This window comes from Staurois parvus, unplaced genomic scaffold (assembly GCF_062004578.1).
Source record: "Staurois parvus isolate SC_StPar_1 unplaced genomic scaffold, SC_StPar_1.0 ptg000183l, whole genome shotgun sequence".
Classification (NCBI taxonomy): Eukaryota; Metazoa; Chordata; class Amphibia; order Anura; family Ranidae; genus Staurois; species Staurois parvus.
In genome coordinates this window covers 4,163,777-4,184,692 of record NW_028317979.1, presented here as the reverse complement: position 1 = coordinate 4,184,692, position 20,916 = coordinate 4,163,777, and the positions used below count along the sequence as shown (strand labels likewise).

Below are 20,916 nucleotides of genomic sequence, written 5' to 3'. Positions count from 1 at the left end.
ATGTATATACATACAGTTAAACTGGCCTCATAAATTAAAAGCTTAATCATAATGCTGAACAGCGTCTTCAACAACCAGGAGGTCCAAATGTTAAAGTCTAGTCTGTCTAGTTGTGAGGCTGTCACAATTTTCCCAGCAAAAGTTGTAGACTGGCTCACCCTCTTTTATACAGTAGCATTCTATAGGTCATTAAGAACACTTATCACACAACATCCAACAGGGAGATAAAAGAGGTATAAAAGGAGGCAGCTAGCCTTCACCTTTTGCAGAAATGGTTGATATTTGCCTATCAGAGCTCTTGGGATTTAGTGCTGTTTAGGTGCCAAAGAAACAATGTTGTTTTTGATACATGAGTCTAGATGGCTTCTTACACCTGAAGTCAATTGTGCTTAACATCATCAATTAGAGCTGCTCCTTGGGTTGAGTAGTACTTGTTACTGCTGTGGCTCCACCACTACTATTTTTTATTTAAGCCCATCTGAAGGCAAAATGTTTTTTCATATTAAGAGAGTAAATCTTTAATTTTTTCAATCTTTGTATTCATAGTAAAAAGCTTCTTCTTATTTTTTCTGTAATCCTTATAAAAAGTCTACCTTTAAAGACTGTCAGTTCCCCATTTCCTGTCCAGGGGTCTCTACACCTTTGGATGCTTATGTGGGATGACTGGTCTCCTAAACACACCCTGTAGTTTTAGCTATATTAGCTATGACTTTATCAAGTTAATCCATTGTCAATCAATGGGCTTATTAAAATTAGGCTGTCTTTTGTCCACCTGGCTCCCCCCAACTATTTCCACCACCTACCTCCTATACCTTTTAATGTGTATTATTTTTTTTAAGCAGAAAATGTAAAAACCATGTGTATTCAATAGTTACTGTATATCTTTATAGTGAGTTGAGGGCATGATTGAGCAGAGGGAGCCAGTGGAGGAATGACAGGATTGGACAGAGGGAGCCAGTGGCACAGAGGAGGGGAGTAGAGTACTCTACCACCCCCCCAGGCTCTACTGCCTTAAATCTTCCACAGACTTGAAACACTATAGAGCTCTGAGGTCACTTCCCACAATACTGTCTACTACCCCGACAGGTCTGCCTATAGCCTGGCAACACATTTTGCATTTAAGCTGAAAGGTAATGGAAATTGTAGTTCTATAGCACAAAAGGAGGCAACATAAAAAGTACTGCAGAATTTGACTCTCAGCAGTCTGAACATGCAGCATTTTCTGCCAAGTAACTAATGAGTTCATTGACCACAAAAACAAGGATTACTCTGCTTGGGTGCTAGATATGGCAAAAATTAAATATGGAGATTACTGTTCAAATGAAGGGTGGGTTGCTAGAGCACCCAGAGATCAGCTTTAACAGTATCTACAACATAACAGAATATTACCTCAAACCTGCTTTAAACGGTAATTAATTTTGTTCTCCAGATACCCAGTTGGATACACACAGTGGCAGCCACTTCCAGACCCTTTAATCTTAGTATTAAACCTCAGCTTGCAGCATTCACAATGAACTGGACTCTAGTCACTTGAAATTTCTCTTTTAAGCTTTATTAGCAGCTTGGAACTTGAAGATATAAAGAAACGTTAAAATGTGATCACACAGCTTGTGCAAAATAGGATGTAGTATTCTAGAGCAGACATAGCTAGGTTCTTGCAATTTATATGACTAGACTAGTTCCGATGAATACTTCAAATGTCACCAGTTCCATGGTCCACATAACAATGTGGATAGCTGGTCATGTGATGAAGCTAACAACCATCAATTGCTAGTAATAGACTTTTTCCTAGAACTCTCTAGAATCGTTTTCCCAAATACTTAACAGATGTACAACTCAACCCTTATGGGTCCATTTATAAATCTTTTCTAAGATTCACTCTTCACATTTTTCCAACTACAATTTGAAAAAAGTGTGATTCTTGGTTGAAAGTTGTGAAAAAAATGATAAAGCCATGTGTTAATATGAATCCCATTTTCTATTGCAATTCACGAGAAAAAATATAGGTTTAAATTAGATTCTAAGCTCTTTGAGACCAGGCCTTTTACAGCAATGTTATAAATTAACAGCTGATAAGATAAGTTGGGCATAACAATTAGTCAGCAATATTATTATGTAAGCATTGTTTTTTTAAAAAATTGAAAGTGCCAGCATATGGCCATTTGACTCTATACATAACAACTTCAAGTCAGATCATTTCACAATATCCTCCACAGCTGATGATGTGTCTGATGACTTTTTGTTCAAATTGTACAGCTTTTTTTCATCACTTAGATAGATCTTGCTTCGATAATATCTTTCGAAGGATTAATCATCTAAACTGGGTTTTCATGCTGAGAGTTTGTGCTTTAGTAAATATATTTAGATGTGAAATTTGCAGGAATTTTTATTTGACGGTTCTGTCTCTTATTCTTCCATCATGGCAGAGTTAATTTACCTTCCTGCTGTGCAGTGCTGTACAGCACAATTCATTATGTAAGATGTTTAGTTATTTTTTTTCTCCCTTCCGTATATGCATGCAAAATAGTGTTTTAATTACAACTTTTAATATCCCATTTTTTTGCCTCCTCTTTTCCTTTTTGTACAATCTAGACAGACTGTAACTGCTTATTACTGACTGTTAGAAATACTCCCTGATCAGCAGAGCAGGTGTCTTTGTTCAGTATAATCTTTTTTGCCAGCTTTTTTGTCACTTGTTTACATTCATATTTATTATGTTCATATATATTTAAAAGGCAACTAACCTTCAAATATTCAAATTCCCCCCATAAAAATATGTTACCAATAGCAAGGTGTTGTATAAAGTTTACTTTTAGTTTTTAGCTAAATGCATTGATTAATGGGATAGCATTTATTGAACAGGAAAGTGAATAGAAAGGAATATGTAAAATAAGGTCCTATAAACACTTGCATAAAAAGTATGTGCCCAGAGTAAATTTCAATACACTTTTCTGATGTCAAGGCCAAAATGGTCCATTCATTTGAATAGCCCAGTATATACTAGAGCGTAGCAGCATAGCCTTTGCTTCCTGTTATAAAATGGAAAAATGAAGATTGTCTTTATCATCTACTGCCTGTGTAGCTGTGACAGTGTTGAGCCTTGCTTGGTCTATCTATCATCACCCTTTTACCAAAGGAGGGAATGCAGCCTGGAAACATTTAAGGGGAGATTTACTAAAACTGGAGAGTGCAAAATCCCATGTAGCTCTGCATAAAAACCAATCAGCTTCCAGGATTTATTGTCAAAGATTAACTGAACAAGCTGAAGTTAGAAGTTGACTGGCTACCATGCACAGCTGCACAAGATTCTGAGTGCATTTCCCCCTTAGTGTGTGTGTGTGCATGACACTTAAGGCAATATTTACCATATATGGCCATAAATAGACCATATACTGAATAAAAGCAGGATATAAGCCAACTTTTTTTAAAATAAAATGTTAAAAAAAGTAATAATATTGCAGCACAACAGTTCTTGAATATGGTGACTGCATTTGTTTTCTTCTTTCAGACTTATATTCCTTTTATTTTCACCAGGTGGTCATGCAAGTTACACAATTCCTGTGCTAGGGTCACAATGCTCATACACTATTAATTTGTTTCACTTAATTCATCCCCAATATTAAGTGTAATGGGTATGCACATTGCTTCAAAATGGTTTTTCCTCCTGGGTTAATCAACTAACATCACCCTTTCACTGCCACAGTTATACAGACAGATTAGTAAACATGTGCACTGAGATGTTTTCATTTGGTTGTATATACTGTATGCTGGCAGATTTGTCCAATGTGTGGAGAATCATACAAATTGCAAGTGCCTTAGTTCCCTGATTGCATAACTCATATTAGACCTGAGTGGTTCAAATATGCAAGATTCTGTTGCCATTGTAGGCAGTTAACTCTGCCATTTAACTCTAACCAGTTGCTGACTACACTCTGTAGTTTTACTGCTGCAGTGTAAGCTGACTGCCCAGATAAAGGTATATATACATGATTTTGCATGTCTGAGTAGGGGGCACGCGTGTCAATCACTGAGACCCAGCCAATGATTTATGGCCAGGACCCACCGTTCGGTGGAGTGAGTGACAGGAGAGGACAGGAGAGAGCTCTGTGTTTGTAAACAACACACAACTTTCTTATGACAGTGGCAATGTGCTGGTTTTTGTCTCCCTGCAAAGCAGGTGGGAAAAAGCACATCCCCTAGTAAAAGCACCACATAGTAAACACTTTACACTTGTTAGGTACACAGTTAACCCTTTGATTGCCCCTGGATGTTTTCTGATTGCTGTACTAGTGTCACTGATGATGTCAGTGTCAGTTCACACAAAGTGTCAGGTAGGGTCAGTTTGCCCACCGTACTATCGCAGCCCCGCTATAAGATGCTGATCACCACAATTACTAGTATAAAATAAACAAATAAAAATTCTAGCATATATCCCATAGTTTGTAGATGCTATAACTTTCACGATAACCAATTAATATATGTTTATTGGGATTTTTTAACAAATATGTAATAGAATATATTTCGACCTAAATATTTGAAGAAATTTGATTTTTAATTTTTACTGGTATGTTTTATAGCAGAAAGTTAAAAAAATGTTTTATTTTTAAAATTTTTGGTGTTTTTTGTTTATATAATAAAACATTTAAAAAAAACTCAATTGTGATTAAATACCACCAAAAGAAAGCTCTATTTGTGTGAAAAAAAATTATATAAATTTTATTTGGGTAAAGTGTTGCATGACCACACAATTGTTAGAGTAGTACAGTGCCAAATAGCAAAAAATGGCCTGGTCATAAAGGGGATAAATCTTCCAGAGGTCAAGTGGTTAAACTTTTGTTATATGTGTATACATGGGTATTTTCTGTTTTTGCTTGGGCTGCCAGACCCGAGAAGATGTGACAGACATCCTTGGGCTTATTAAGCTTCTAGAGATTTCTGTATAGGTCTTTACTTCACTATTGATAAATATGTAGAATAACTTAGGTTTATGTCAATAATAAAAGTATACCTTTCATAAATATGGCAGACAACAAAGTACAAGGAAGAAAAGTTATGGCCCAGACTGCTACACAGTGAATACAAGGTGGGATCAAAAAGTTTCATGACTAGTTTTGTAACATGCCAACAGATGGCAGCACAAGGCTATACACACAATGACAGGGAGCACCAACCTTCATAAGTCAGTGTGCCCAAAAACATCATCCTGTGTACATAGGGAGCTGTGCAACTGGTGCGTTACCACTACTTCTCTTTCATGTTCTATTGTATGACATAATACACAACATTGTTCTGAACTAACCCATGTTCTTAAAATGAATATAAAGATGTTTACTATTATGTAATATGTCATACAACAAAGTGTAGTATGCTAATTGTATAGCCAAGTGAAATCAACAGATTGGGGTATTTGCATTATATATGGTCCTAGAGACTTTTTTAATTTCATTAGTATTCATGTTAAGTGATGATTGCCATTTAGAAGCTAGCATGAATGATGACATATTTGTGTACAGTGATTTGGTGGTAAGCATTAGTGATGACATACAAAATATACTGTGTATAGACAATACATACGGAGGGTTTAGAGTGTTTTAATATATGTCTGTGTGGTTTCATATATACAGTATTTGTTACCAAGAGTATCGAAGTAGCTTGGTATGATTGATATATATATTTATATATATATATACTGTGTGTGTGTATATATATATATATATATATATACATACATACATATACACACAATGCTCAGCATAAATGAGTGTTTTTGACAAAACTGAGTTTTACAGAACATTTTGCCCATAGTTCTACTTTAAGAAAAGACTTGATATTTTGACTGCCTCTTTCCCAGGTAAGGTGATTCCCACTTGAGCTAAACTCATATGTATATATATATATATATATATACAGTCTATATATACACTGCTCAAAAACAATTAAAGGAACACTATGAAAAACCATCAGATATCAATGGGAAGAAAAATATCTGCTGCATATCTATACTGATATGAACTGGGTAATGTGTTAGGAACGCAAGGATGCCCTATCGTTGATGGAAATGAAAATTATCAACCTACAGAGGACTGAATTCAAAGACACCCCAAAAATCAAAGTGAAAAAATGATGCAGCAGGCTAGTTCATTTTGCTGACAGTTCATTGCATCAAAATGGTACGCAGTAGTTTGCATGGCCCCCATGTGCTTGTATGCATGTCTGACAATGTTGGGGCATGCTCCTAATCAGATGACAGATGGTGTCCTGGGGTATTTCCTCCCAGATCTGGACCAGGACATCATTGAGCTCCTGGACAATCTGAGGTGCAACCTGGTGGTGTCAGATGGACGAAAACATGATATCCCAGAGGTGTTCTATTGGATTTAGGTCAGGCGAGCATGTGGACCATTCAATTGTATCAATTCCTTCATCCTCCAGGAATTGCCTGCATACTTTTGCCACATTAGGCTGGGCATTGTCGTGCAGCTGGAGAAACCCAGGACCCACTGAACCAGCATAGGGTCTGACAATGGGTCCAAGGATTTCATCCTGATACCTAATGGCAGTCAGGGTGCCATTTTCTAGCCTGTAGAGGTCTGTGTGTCCCTCCATGGATATGCCTCCCCAGACTATTACTGACCCACCACCAAAATTTTCATGTTGAATGATGTTAGAGGCAGAATAATGTTCTCCATGGCTTCTCCAGACCCTTTCACGTCTGTCACATGTGCTCAGGGTGAACCTGCTCTCATCTGTGAAAAGCACAGGGCACCAGTGGCAGACCTGCCAATTCTGGAGTTCAATGGCAAATGCCAATCAAGGTCTATGGTGCTGGTCAGTGAGCACAGGGCCTACTAGAGGACCTCGGGCCCTCAGACCACGCTCATGAAGTCTGTTTCTGATTGTTTGGTCAGAGATATTCGCACCAGTGGCCTGCTGGAGGTCATCTTGTAGGGATCTGGCAGTGCTCATCCTGTTCCTCCTTGCACAAAAGAACAGTTCCCAGTCCTGCTGATGGGTTAAGGACCTTCTACAGCCCTGTCCAGCTCTCCTAAAGTAACTGCCTATCTCCTGGAATCTCTTTCATGCTCTTGAGACTGTGCTGGGAGACACAGCAAACCTTCTGGCAATGGCACATATTGATGTGCCATTCTGGAGGAGCTGGACTGCCTGTGCAACCTCTGTAGGGTCCAGGTATCGCCTCATGGTACCAGTAGTGACACTGACCCTAGCCAAATGCAAAACTAGTGAAAAACAGAAAAGATGAGTAGGGATACAAATGTCAATGCCCTCTACCTGTAAAACCATTCCTGTTTGGGGGGTCATCTCATTGTTGCCCATCTAGTGCACCTGTTTCTAATTTCATTAACACCAAAGCAGCTGAAACTGATTAACAGCCCCCTCTGCTAATTAACTGACCAGATCAATATTTCAGGTGTTTATTTACCTTAATGCTATACTCTGATTAAAAAGTGTTCCTTTAATTTTCTGTGAACATTGTATACTCTTTGTATAGGAAAGAAAGGTAAATAGAGTATATATTTATATAGAGTGTATATATAAAGTGATATCTGCGCTGCTATTAGTCTGTCCATTTTTTCTACATGGGAGACAAAGAACTATCAGCTAGACAGTATTTATTTATTGTATATAATAACAATATGATCCCTGTGATAGGATCTGGAGGCTTATGTGGTTGCCTAGGGTCCTGTAGACTTCTTCTGAGGGGATCCTTTTGTGCAATCATATTTTGAGTTGGAAAAAGCAGCTGAAACTGATTAACAACCCCCTCTGCTATATAACTGACCAGATCAATATCCCGGGAGTTTAATTGACTTGATGCTATACTCTGTTTATAAAGTGTGCCTTTCATTTTTTTGAGCAGTATATATATATATATACACACACACATTCTTCAAATAACATCTGCTATTTAATAAATGCAGTATGTTGCTCTGAATTTCTGAATTCAAATTATGAAATGGTTAATTTCATATTTAGAAGTGTGTATTTTTAATCTAGAGGTCATGTAAGCCAAATAATGGAGCCCAAAGCCAGGCATGAATAATATTCCAAGATTTCTCAGCTGTGCAATTGGAGAAAAAAGGCAACATGGGCAGCCACTTGTGATGAAGCATAGATGAGCATATACTGGACTATTAAACCAGATAACATTATACATATGTACACATATGTTTTTATATAGCAACCTTTCTTTGTTGCCAATACTACACTTTTGCTATTTAGTATTTTTAAATTCCAAAAAAGATGAAATAAAAAATTGTATTTTCTCTATGTAAAACATACAGAAAGGTACAATTGCAGACAATCAGTAAACTCATTTAGAAAGCAAGAAAAAACCTACAAGTGTTTTGAAGAAAACACTGCGGCTTTGCTACAAATCTCAAAGGCCAATTGGTTCATCTTTGAATGTTATAAAAAATGTAACACAGCCAGCATAACCAAGTTTTTCACAGGGCTTCTGGCTGATACTATAGCCTTTTGTCAAATGATTATGTACTGTAAAATGTCCTTAACATGATGCAGTGAGGATGGATTGCGAAGCATTAGGCTCAGAAGGAGTGCAGTGACTGAATTGTGGTTGTATTTTTATAGGTAAAGATTCAGAACTATTCTGATGATCAGGATAATGACTAACTGATCTAGCAGGTAATAGGGCAGCCACTGCTACATGATGAATGCAAGGACAAGAATAGAGTAATTCAGCAGGTAGACTATGTTCCCAGACAAGTGATTTTACATAATAAATACTGTTTGACCAGCATGTCCTTTTCAGTGTATTTTCCCTAATTTTGTTTCTAGATGTTACCCTTTAACCACATTTATGGGCCAGCTCACACATAGTTTTCAGGACTGAAAGAATGCCAGTCATCACCGGAACACACAGAAAACAGCTTTCCAGCCTGGTTCGCATGTCACTGTATAGCAGAAAAGTACACTATGCTCCTGTATAGTTGCGTGGTTGAAGTGTCACTTTTGTATACTTTAACCACTTTCCCTTCGCTCTATAGCAAAAGTACTGCTAAAGGGCGGCAGGGCTGTGCAAACTTAACCTCCTTGGCGGTATTCCCGAGTGTAGCTCGGGGTAACATTTCAGTACCAAAAGCGGTAACCCCGAGCTACACTCAGGAATACCATGCGGCGCTGCTCCGGCATGTGTTCTTCACTTACCTTACCCTGCGCTCCCACGATGTGTCCCCTGCAGCGTCCCCGGCCATCTCCTCCGGCCGATGCCGGCATCCGGCTTCTGTGTCCTGTCCCTGTGACGTCGGGACGTACGGGCGCCGCCGCCGCCGGCGGCGGGAAATTTAAAAATTTTAAAAAATGTTATTTTTTTTTTTTTTCATTTTACACAGTAAAACATTGCTGTTTCAACCTATTTCACATACATATTGTCCCTAGTGCTTTGTCCTGCGCCCTGCCTGCATTTTGTCTGTTCTTTCTGCCTGGAAACTGAGAAATGTCCATGGCGTCCAAAAAGTGTCCCTTTAGGTCAAAAGCGGTTTAGATCAGCTAGAGAACAGCGATAGTAAATCAGAACCACTTACAGAATTGAGTGATAATGATTCGTGGGGGAAATTCGTCATCAGAAACTGAAAATGATTTTGCGACTGAGCTCAGCAATGTGCGAACTTGGCGCTCTATTTCACATTTCAGTGTTTTTGGTTTGATTATATTATTGAATTAAATTTTTTATTATTTTTATATTATTTTTATGATTATTTATTAAATTATAATTTATGATTTTGTGTTTCAAATTTTATCATACCCGGGATGTTTACTAGACTCTTGTTCGGACAGATTTCAGTGAGTTTTTCCTAAAAATTACAGCCTACAATAAAAAAAATACATATTTCCATGCAAAAAAATGGTACCGCTTTCAGCACCAAAAATCTGAAATAATCATACCGCCAGGGAGGTTAAGTATATATTTTTGCCATAATCGTTATGTTAGAATGATTTGTTTTTAGAATAATTAATTATTTCTGGAGAGTACATATTCGTTGTTTTGAATCATTTCACATTTTCAAAAGTTCTGTAATTCATTTGTTATTTTAGAAGATTGGCTATTTTTGTTTTAATGTAAATTAATACATAATCATTCATTATTAAGTTGAATTAAAAGAGAAGTATGGGGTTTATTTTTTTCCCCCAGTTATACTTACCTAGGTGGATGCAGCAACGGTCCAATGCTGTGTTTCTCCCGTGCCGGCTATAAGTGTGAAAAGTCAGCAATCACATGACTGCTGATCGAATTCTCACAGCCGCCCTGAGCAGAGAGCGGTGATTGTCAGTCACAGTTGTCTGCTCTGTTCCCCCAGCACTCAGTGGAGCACTGGGCTGTGCAGGGGGAGAGAGTGGCTGGCTTGGTGCTGCTCCAAACTCTGGGGTGGATCCGACTTTAAAGTTGAGATCTTTCCACGGCCTGGACCGGCTGAGTGATGTCAGCCAACAGCAGATTTCAGTCACAAAACGAACTGAACTTGTTAGGCACACAGTTAACTATTTGATTGCCCCTAGATGTTAACCCCTTCCCACTCAGTGTTATCAATACAGTGACTGTGTACAGTATTAGTACAGATCACTGTATTAGAGTCACTATTGATGTCAGTGTCAGTTAGTCAGTGTCCCTCCCAGCCAGCACCAGTCTGCGCCAGACTCCTCGCCACACTATCACAATATAAGTTGCTGATTACCGCCATTACCATTATAACATCATATCTGTGTAGATTCCAGTATATACGTATACCATAGTTTGTATAGAAAAAGTTTTAAACTTTTGGGCAAACTAATTAATATACACTTATTGTGATTTTTTTTTTACCAAAGACATGCAGCAGAATACACTTTGGTCTCTAAATGTATGAAGAATTTTTTTAATTGGATATGTTTTATAGCTGAAAGTAGAAAATATATATTTTTTTACATTTTTGGTATATTTGCAATTATATTATAAAAAATAAAAACCCAGTGGTGATCAAATACCACCAAAAGAAATCTCTGTGTGAAAAAAAAATTATATAAATTTAATTTGCGTACTGTTTTGCATGACTGCGCAAATGCCAGTTAAAGTAGCTCAGTGCAGAATAACAAGAAATGCCATGGTCATGAAGGGGGTAAAACCTTCCAGAGCTTAAAGGTTTTAAGGTTTTATGGTTAAAAAGGGAGAAAAAAATATCCAGATGCATTTGGGAGAAACACAGTGGGAAACCAGAGTGTTTACATTTTGGTCATACAATATGTAAATCTTGGCCCGAGAAAGGAACACATGAAGAAGAGAGGAGACAAAGTGTATATTTCAGCTAGGCTCAAAAGCCCCTCACATTTTAATGAAGGATTTACTTTCCTGCCCTTTCTATATAATACCAGATAGGGAGTTAGAGAATGGTTCCTACTTGTAGTCTGGTACTGTGTGCACCTGTGAAATTGTAAATATGTAAATAGAAAGTGCTTTGTTTTCAGGCTTTAATATTTCTTTATGTGATCAACCCAAAGATGGCACCAAACCCCACGGAAGTCTTTGGGATCTAAATCCTATTTTTTCTGGCCTTTTTCAAGGCCAATTTGCAAGTTTTATTAAAAAGTAAAAGGCATGGGAGCTTGGCACTGCAATAGGGAATATGAATCGAAGCAAAACAACATTTTTAAAAGTGTGCCATTCAGCAGGGAGAGAGTCTTTACTGTGGCTTAAAAGGCGAAATTGAAAATATACAGATTCTTTAAATAACATGCTTGAGGCATGCCTTAACTTCTCTTTATTTTTTTTTTCAAATGAGTAACAAGTTGTAGTAGGTACCTCTTACACCTTCATGAGAGGTGAAGTGAATATCTAAGGGGATTACCAAATTCTTACTACCCCTGCAGACCCCCACATCCTGTTTAAGGACTAGATGTGGCCATGAGGCCCTTTTCTGCATACATATGGGGACAATGTACTTTCCAAGGTTGGTGTGAGGTTTGTTCTTCAGCCATTTCGAGATACCCTTCTAGCATTTTGATGGCCTGTGGCTTGGTATGGAACAGAAGGAGGGCTGCACTGCCCCTCCTATCCTAGCCAGCAAGCTGCATGCCTTGATAATGGTCTTTTATGAGTTTTTAGAGTGACCCTGAGATTTTGCAGAAGGAGCATTGCATATTGTTTTTTAAGTGCACTCAGTCTTTAATAAAAAAAATAGGGTTTCCCTTACAGTTCACCCAGAACCCTATAAAGGCATGCAGCCTGGGTACTCCCACCCGTTCTTCCCCAAACCATACCAGACCACATCAACTTTGCAAGAAGGAGGAGGCCAAGCTACCCCTCTTGAAATGAAAATGTAAATTGAAGCACTGAATCATTTCTAAAAGGTTCAGATAGTACTTTTCCCCAATAAAAGTCAAGGGGACTATCCAAAGAGTAGACAATGCTTTTTGCAGTGTCCAAAACACCTTGTGCATCAGGTCTTGATTGAAAACAACGTGAATGGACTGAAAGTGAACTAAATCTTTAATGCTGTTTCTTCCAGCGTGATTCCAAGCACAAGCCTTGTTAGCAGCTGCTTTGGCAGAAACCCACATTGGGAGGGTATCTACTAGGGGAGGGGGTGTCCAAGCCTCTTGTGAGGCTGGGGGTCTGCAAGAGAGACTTATTTGAATGTGGAAGCTCATTTTCCAATAAAGGTGCCTCACATATCCCCCTCCACATGAACGATTATGGGGTACATAGTACATATTGTTCCTCATTCACAAAGTAGGGGATAGGATATAAAAATACCCACGCCATAAAAAACATTCTTCATTAAAATAGAAAAAAAATCAGTATCTCCCAGTGTGAATGCTAGGGTCAATAATGCTGTCCAATGATGTAGATCCACATCAAGCATGATGAGCGATGCATGTCAATGTAGACCCACCACTATTATGACCCTCTGCCATGACTCTTGTCACAAATTACAGCATTCCGGTGCTTCTGGAATGTAAACACAGAACCAGGTAACCTGATAACTTTATTTATATTATATGAGCATGACCATACTTGACCAGTCATGTGTCCCAAGGTTCCCATGCTTTTTTTACAATTTAAAACAGAATCTAGCAAGGATCCATCATTTAGAGGTAATAGTGATACCTATGTTAAATGACAGACTTTTGGCTGCATCAGCCATTCAGACTAGTTTCATCAATTATGGCCAGTTTGTTTACCTGTTTGGCAAACTACGAACAGGCTGGATATGTGTCAAACTCATGTTCAAACTGAACTCAAATCCCATTCATAGCTGACACCGTGAATATCATATGTAATCATTTGTAATTAAAAATCCTAAAGAAGGAGGGTCAATTATAATAGAAAAATATAGATTCATTCTGGACACTTCTTGTGCATGGCGTGCCTTTTCCCAGTTTGCGTATAATTTAACTCGCTCAAAATTGTAATTATCATGGAAACATCAGACATTAAATTGTTGCTGTTAAAAATATTAGGGTTTAATTCAACTAAGTGTAAGTAAAGTTAAATATCATATGGTTCATTAAAACATTGCTTGGCAAAAATATCAAATTAAAAAGGAAATTTAAATCTTGAAACATATATTAAATATGTGTTTAATGATTAGACTAAAAAAAAGAGAGACCTGGAATAGTATAGCAAGTTTATACTGCCGTGTTATTTTAAACATTATTTCTTAGATTTCTTTTTTCTCAAGAAACTGTTTTTCTCCTTTTTTTTCTAATTCTGTTCCCCCCTTATGTGATGCTGATTTTCTCATTTATCTACCACTGAGGTATAGATCAATACTGTTCAGTTGCAAACCTGTGTTTATAAAAGGTTTACAAAGCCACATGTCCTATTTTAATGCCTACTTCTGCTTGTTGAATAAAGAAGTAGACTGTAGAGCTAGCAATGCAGTCAATGTGGATTTTGTATTGATTCCATGAGGTGCAAGGTGCAGCTATAGAGCTAACTTGTGTTCTTAAAAAATAGGGCAGCTCGTTAAAATCATCGTGCTGAAAGGTTCTGTTATTATTTTCTTTAAATGTATAATTAATTCACTGTAAAGGAGTGTGCTAAAAATTTTCACTTATTTTTCTAATCTTTGCAATGATATTGTTTAACAATCTTTTGAATGTCTAATTACCAAAATTTGTGGATCCCAGTGGTGCTGCTCCCAAAAAAAAATAGTAGTGAAAAAAATTCTACACTACCAGAGTTAAACAACTATGTCAGCAAGGTGGTGCAGATGAGGGATAAGCAAAAGTGTCTGGGTTTGATTTTAAAGGGTATTATCAAACCTAAAATTGTTAATTTAAAACAACCCCACTGAAATCTTTGTACAATCTTGAAAATCATTTCTGCCCAATTTTTAGGGCATATCTGTAAGGTATTGTCAAATATAGGGAATGGGAAGCTAGAAACTGCAATGTGGGACATTTACCAATAGAAATGTTTGTATTAACAGTTTTTATTGATTTTCACATATATATATATACAAAGAAAACATTGAAAGAGAACAAAATAGAAAGAAGGAGCACATCGATGGTAAAATCTGCATGATTACAAACATAATAACGTCACATAACTACCGTGGGGAGGCTATCAGAACAGCACAGTTGGAGAAAGGTGGGAAGGGGAGAAATTATCCCATGGGTGCCACACTGCCTCGAACACAGCTGTCGAGCCAGAATGTATAGCAGTCAGGTATCCCATCTGTCGTACATCAGCAATAATTTTAAACAAAGTTGACATCAAAGGCGGTATAGCGGATAACCAACACATAGGAATGCTTCTTCTGGCCACAGTCAAAATATGTGTGGAGAGTTTCCTGGACACTTTGGAAAGACCTGGGAACGGCAAGCTCAATAAAAAGTATAGGGGCTCAAAGGGGAGAGAGGTATGTAATAACAATTGTAAAAAAGACAAAACCTTTTCCCAAAAAGGGACAATGGATCCACAAGTCCAAAAAATGTGGAAGAGGGAACTAAAGTCTTTCCCACAACGCCAGCAGGCAGAAGAAGCATTCGGGTTAAAAGTATGAATAACCTCAGGGGTTTTGTACCACAACATCAGAATTTTGTATGTATTTTCTTTATAAACCATGCAGACAGAAGATTTAGATGCGTTTTCGCAAATTTTCTTCCACTGTGTTAGATCGATGTCACATTGTAAAAACTTGGATCACTTGCGCATGTAATGGTGAGTGTCGTTAGAGAGGGGGGTAGCGTCCATTATGAGTTTGTATGTAAATTATACCCCTTTGATGTGGGCCCTGTATACATAGACGCTCAAAGGGAGAGGGTTTCCCAAGAGTCAAAGTGGGGGACATGGTGGAGAAAAAATGGCATAGCTGAAGGTATATATAAAAATGTTGGGAGGGCAGATCTTTTTTCTGGAGGTATGAGAATGGTTGCAACTTCCGAGTAACAGAATGTACTAGGTGGCGCAATTGGAAGAGCCTGGCCTTGACCCAAGGGAGCATCCGGGACACGGCCAAACTATCTGGATGATTGGGGTTAAAGAGGATATTAGTCAGTGGAGAGAAGTCTGAGGTCAGTGCAAACCTGGTCCTACATTTCCACCAAATACTCATGGAAAATTGTATGGAGCTGAGGAAGAGACGACGGAAAAGGGCAGGGTCCACCGCCAAGGATGACCAGAGGAAAGAGCAAGGATGAATCTGAGTCAATTGTAAGGACTCAATCTCAGTCCACAGATTAGGAGGAAACTGGGTGGACCCGACGGAAAGAAACGGAGGTGAATAGCATAATAGTAGGTCACGATATCCGGTGCCCCTAGGCCTCCTCTAGAGCACAGGGACAGTAGCACACTGCGTGCAATTCTATGCCGCTTATTATGCCAGATGAAGTGTAGAAGGGATTTCTGGAAGGAGTGTAGTTTGGACATGGGAACAGTAATGGGTAGAGTCGCAAATAAATATAAAAGTTTGGGTAGTACAGTCATCTTTATGATGTTGATACATCCCAAAAATGATAAGGGTAGGGTATCCCAAAACTTTAAGGAACGGGAAATAGCTATAAATAGTGGGGGGAAATTGGCATCATAAATAGAACTGTAGGAAAAGGTAAGATTAGTACCCAAATATTTTAAAGAATGGGTGCACCATCGATATGGAAAAGAGTCTTGGAGGGATGAGAGGACAACTGGTGGTATGTGGAGTGGGAGCGCTTCAGTCTTGGATGTGTTAACCTTGTAACCCAAAAGATTCCCGAATTGTCGTAAAAGTTTATGTAATGCTGGGAGGGAGATTTGGGGGTTCAAGAGAGTAAGGAGAATATCATCCGCAAATAGGGATAGTTATTCATGGCCATGAGACATTACCCCCTTTATTTCAGGATGGGCCCGGATTGCAATGGCCAAGGGTTCCAAACAGAGGATAAACAATAGGGGAGAGAGTGGGCATCCCTGCCGCGTACCATTCGCCATCTGGAAAGGAGGTGAAAGAAAGGAGGCTAGTCTGACCCGTGAGGAAGGGTGAGAGTAAAGAACTGTTAAAGCTGCCACGAAAGGGCCACGGAAGCCAAACTTCTCCAAGACCATAAACATATAAGGCCAGCTGAGGCGGTCAAAAGCTTTTTGGGCATCTAAGCTCAATAAAATAGTGGGGATAGAGGACCGGTTAACCAAGTCAACCAGATCAATAGATCTTCTGGTATTATCCGCCGCATGTCTGGCAGGAACAAAGCCAACCTGGTCTCTGTCTATGAGCTTGGAGATGAGCCTAGATAACTGATTGGCGAGGATCTTAATAAAGATCTTGTAATCAGAGTTCAATAGAGCAATAGGATGGTAATTATCTAAGATGGAATGGTCCTGGTCAGGTTTGGGAATCACAGAGATATATGGATGGGAAAAGTTGGCTTGGGGAACAATACCTCTGAAAAAATCGCGATAAAGAGAAAAGATGGGGAGCTAGGATACCAAAGAAGGTCTTGTAATAGGAGTAGGGAAGTCCATCTGGTCCCGGGCTTTGCGTGAGGGGAGATGTTTGACTGTATCAAATAGTTCTTCAGATGTAATGTCAGCGTTGAGGGCCGCAATGTCATAAGACGATAGCTTTGGTAATAGTAGGGGATTGAAAAACCTATCAAAAGAGTTTTCTGTAAGAGGAGGGTGGAAGTCTGAGGTCAAACAGTTGTAAAGGGACACATAATATGAGCCAAAAAGGGAGACCATCACACGAGGATCGTAAGTGGGGCTCCCATTCGGCTGGCAAAGATGGTCCGGCAATGTAGAAGGGGACTGTGCTTTAAGTCTATTGACAAGCATACGGTGGAGAGTTCGTAAAATTTCTGACCCAGAGGAGAGATTTTGTGGACTTACAAGCATTAAGGGTTTTGATTTGGTCACGTAGGAAGGTCACTTTATACAGCCTAGAAATAGACGGCTTTCTGAGAAGTCTACATTCAGCTAGGGCAAACTAGGGTAATCCTGGCATGCTCTGAGGATTTCTTCAGGCGAGAACCCATGGAGATACAAAGGCCTTGAAATACCGCCTTGTGGGCTTCCCATATGGTCTAGGTGGATGGTACAGAGCCTACATTGTGTTGAACGTACATATCAAGTCCCTGTGAGAGCTCAGCACGGAGATGTTCCGTGGTTAAAAAGGACTCATTGAGATGTCAATGGCCTGATTTTGGCATAACATTGGGGAATAACAAATTTAAGGTCAGGGAGGCGTGGTCAGACCATGTAATAGGGTTGATGTCAGAGGAAACTAGGAGCGGAAGAAGAGGAGATGAAATGAAAAAATGAGTAGCAGCAGTGAGGTGTGGAGTAGAAGGTGAACTGTTTGTGGGTAGGATGTCGAATCCGCCAGGCATCAAAGAGACGATGCTCCCTGATCAATTTACGAAAGGATTTCGAGGAGGAGCATTGCCGCTTCGAAGGAGTGGACTCAAAGAGGACCTTCCTATCCTTGTGCGGTGAAAGGATTAAATTAAAGTCACCCCCTATAATCATGTGTGGAGCGGAAAAGGAGCCCAATTTGGCGAGAGTTTGTGTAAGGAATTGTAATTGACCTGAATTCGGAGCATAGAGATTCAGCAAAATAAGGGGAGTGTCTCCAAGCATACATTCTAGGAGAATGAGGCAACCATGATGATCGACCTTGGAGGAGATGACCTGAAGGGAGCAATGTGACCGGATCAGTATTGCCACTCCAGCCTTACCAGATGGGTCAAAGGCCGAATAGGATTGAGAAAAAAACCTTGAGGCAAAACGAAAGGAGCCTACTGACTTAAAATGAGTCTCCTGGACAAAAATAATATCTGCTCCTGAGGATCGGAATTCCTTCAAAGCCATCCACAGCTTCTGAACAGAGTTAAGGCCTTTGACATTATATGACAGAAGTCGTAAAGCCATCACAAAATGACAATGAGTATGGCACATGTACCAGCAGAAAAGATAAATGAAATACCATCGATGAGACAAAACAGAGAACTAATAGACAAACCAAAAACATTGCAATAAAGAACATAGATATCTGTAAGGATATGGACTTGGGAGAAACATCAATACCCAAGTCGTCCAGATAATTGTCTGGACGGGATCGGGGGCAACAGGACAACTGGAACATATCAGTCGGCAAATCCGAACAGAAAAGTATGACATATGGGGAACCCAGCAAGGAAAAAAGAAAAAGGAAGGGGAGCAGGGAGAGGGGAAGGAAAGGGGGGGAGGGAGGGGAGCGAAAGGGGGGGAATGGGAGGGGGGGTAAGGATACAACCCCAAAATGCCCACAGACGAACACCGCAGAGAAGCATCAAGCAGGCACGTCGCTGGAACGAGAAGGACGAGGACGTTGTGGAGTACGTGAAGGACGCTTCCGGCCCCTACGAACTGGTGTCCAAATCTTGTCGAGGGTAGCAGAGGGACGAGATGGAGAAGGCGGTAATGAGAAATTGTCTTCAGGCAGAGGAGGTAGTCCCAATTGCTTCAGGAAGGAGTCCGCCTCAAAAAGATTGCGTAGAGTAACTTGGAAATTATCTTTGGTGACGACCAACCTGAAGGGAAAACCCCAGCGATAGCGGACACGGTGGTGCTGGAGATGAGTGGTGAGTGGCTTCAGAGCTCGCCGTTTAGCCAGGGTAATCGGAGAGAGATCACAGAAGAGCTGAAGCCTGTCCCCTTTAAATTCCAGGGATGGGATGTTGCGTACAGAGGCTAACAAGGCTTCCTTGCTCTCAAAAAAATGAAAGCAGACGATGACATCATGTGGTCTAGTGCCGTCAGCAGGTCTGGGACCTTATGATCGGTGGGCCCTGTCCATGCGCCCATCAGCTTCTGGTACCAAGGGGGCGGTTGCGGTGAAGGACAAGAGATGTCAGCGAAGTTGGGAATCAGCAATAGATTCAGACATACCGTGAATGCGGATATTTTGCCGGCGTTCCCTGTTTTCCAAGTCCTCTTGTTGGAGCTGAATTTGGGACATGGTGTGCTTCAGATATGCATTATCTTCTTCTAAGACATAGACGTACTGCACCAATTCATCAAATTCATTTTCCAATTGATCTTCACGTTCCCCAATCTGCGCTATTTTTCTCCCCGAAGATCCAAAGCCAACTTGCTCACTTCAGCAGATATAGTGGCGGTAATATTGCGTAAAAATACCTGCAGCTTTTCCTCCAGCACCTATATCGTGAGAGTAGATGACACATGAGGATTGGCAGAAGCAGGTGGCGAAGGGCTCAACGGAGAATGCACTACTGCCCAACCCCCACAGGGGTCAGGGGCTCGGATTCCTCCATCTGGGGACACTGAGGGTGTGAGGAGGTTGGCTGCATTGCAGAAGCAGCTGCTGCAGTACCTTCGGCTGCCACTGGAGGTCCACCTAAGCTCGGCTGCTTTGCAAAGGCAGCTGCTGCAGTACCTTCTGCTGCCACTGGGGTCTGCCGGAGCTCAGCTACTTTGCAGAGGTAGCTGCTGCAGTACCTCCGGCTGCCACTGGGGGTCAGCCTGAGCTCGGCCGTGGGATCGCGGCCGAAATTGAGGCCTGGGATTGCGGCCTATGAAGGAACCACTGCAGCGGTGACGGCCGCGGCTCATGTGGCGGCATGGAAGGAGGCTTCCAGTGCCCAATCTTTTCCATTATGAGTCTGGAGTCTGGAGAGCTGGGTGCCAGGCTAATATGACTCACCCAGGGACGCCTGTGGAGCAGCAATGCACCGTGGGTGAGTCTCTAGGGCCGGGAGATGAGCGGAGCTCAGGAGGATGTGGCCATCAGTGTTCCTGGCCACGCATGCGCCCAATAGAAATGTTTAATTTTCAAAAAATGTAAACAGAGGAGAGGGTCTACCATTCAATGTGACTTAGATAGTGACATGAAAAAAAACACCAATCCTTTAAATTACATGCTAGGGATATGCCTTTAGATTGCATGTTATGTTACAGAACAGTATAATTCACAGTGTCAGCGGCAAAATATTTTGGTATCCACATATACACTATATTTCCAAAAGACACCCCATCAAATCATTGGATTCAGGTGTTCCAATCACCTCTATGGCCACAGGTGTATAAAATCAAGCACCTCGGCATGCAGACTGCTTCTACAAACATTTGTCAAAAATGGGTTGCTCTCTGGAGTTTAGTAAATTAATTTGTGGTACCATGATAGGTTACCACCTGTGCAATAAGTCCATCCCTGAAATTTCCTTGCTACTAAATATTCCACGGTCAACTGTTAGTGGTATTATAACAAAGTGGAATTAACTGGGAACAACAGGCCATGTAAAATGACAGCGCGGGGTCAGCACATGTCAAAATGGTATATGGCGAGCACTGTATGTGTCAATAAAGCAGCTAGTACAAGAGATAGTGACAGCAAATCTCACAGTAACATATATGCATAAAGTGCAGCGCTTAAATATATATATATATATATTTATTGCATCAAAGGGTTTTACAAAACA

At 40.2% G+C, this 20,916-nt stretch overlaps 1 protein-coding gene across 1 annotated transcript in view; it reads left to right on the top strand.

Annotated features, from left to right (window-relative positions):
- The window catches only part of DPYD (dihydropyrimidine dehydrogenase), a 1,720,296-nt gene that overhangs the window by 778,255 nt on the left and 921,125 nt on the right, over positions 1-20,916 (top strand). The window lies entirely within an intron of this gene.